This window comes from Hylaeus volcanicus, unplaced genomic scaffold, assembly GCF_026283585.1.
Source record: "Hylaeus volcanicus isolate JK05 unplaced genomic scaffold, UHH_iyHylVolc1.0_haploid 12142, whole genome shotgun sequence".
Lineage (NCBI taxonomy): Eukaryota > Metazoa > Arthropoda > Insecta > Hymenoptera > Colletidae > Hylaeus > Hylaeus volcanicus.
In genome coordinates this window covers 248992-250249 of record NW_026533107.1, presented here as the reverse complement: position 1 = coordinate 250249, position 1258 = coordinate 248992, and positions in this window count along the sequence as shown.

The following is a 1258-nucleotide window of genomic DNA, read 5'->3' as shown; positions in this document are numbered from 1 at the left end:
ACTGAGAATAGATTAACTTTCATATCAGGAACATACATTACATTATCAAGATGATGTTCTTTACCATCTACACGAGACCTTATTCTTATTTTTCCAAATCCCACAGCGTCAACTTTTCTTCCATCACCTAATTCAAATGTGACTTTTTCTCTTAACTTTTCAAACGTAGTAAAGTATTCAAATCGTCAACATACATGATCAGTGCAACCCGAGTCGATAATCCACTCCTCCGTTTCCGACACATTTGTAAGTTTCGTTGTTACCATTGCCATACCATGTGCCTCTTTCGTTTTGCTGTTAGACGACTCTTGATTGTGCTTCTTCTTTGGACAGTCTTGGACCAACATTTTATATTTGTCCTTACTTTGTGTGTGGCAGATTTTTGATTAAACGTTTTCTTCTTTTGTTGACGTTTTGCTACCAGGGCTGCTTCCGTATTGACATCTATTTCACTCATACCCAGTCGCGTCTCCTCGACCATCAGTCTGGATAGCAACTTTTCAATCGTTCGCTCCTCAGCAGGCGTTGAATCCCAGGCGCTGTGAAAGTGTCGAAACTCGGACGGAAGTGTGTTTATCACGGTTGTAATAAACATAGTGTCGGAAATTGGTTCATTCAATTCCCTTAAACGTCTAACAAGTGTTTCTAACTTACTCACATGTGTTGCAATATCATCGCCAGAAGCATAGCGATATTTTCTGAATTGTGTTTGCAGCAAATATACAGCGTCCACTGACTTCTGCTCATAGACATTCAGCAATTTGCTCCACATCTCTTGTGCTGTTTCACAATTCATTATTAATGACAGAGGTTTTTTATCCAGCGTAATGGCTATAATTTGTTTTGCTGCCTTGTGTGCCTTTTGCCAACGACTTAGTCCAGCTGCATCATTTTCAGGCTTAATCCAGGTGCTATCCACAATCTCTAACGCATCGCGTGCATCCAGGATTGCTCGCACCTGGAACTTCCATTGCATCCAGTTCGTCGAATCAACTAACATTTCAATGTTCACTTTGTCTCCTTCCAGTTTGCTTCTTTTGTACACAAAGAACAAAATTTAACAAAGTCCAGAAAACTCAAAATAGCTTTAGATCGACCGAGCTCCACGTGGTAACATAACCTCAAAAATACAATTTTTTCGATTATCTCAGACTTTCGTGTCTGGGCCCATAACCTTTTGTTATTTATTTAATTATGAGACAATACTCATTCCAGTTAGACTATATTTAAAAGAGATTAACACACAGCAATTACATAA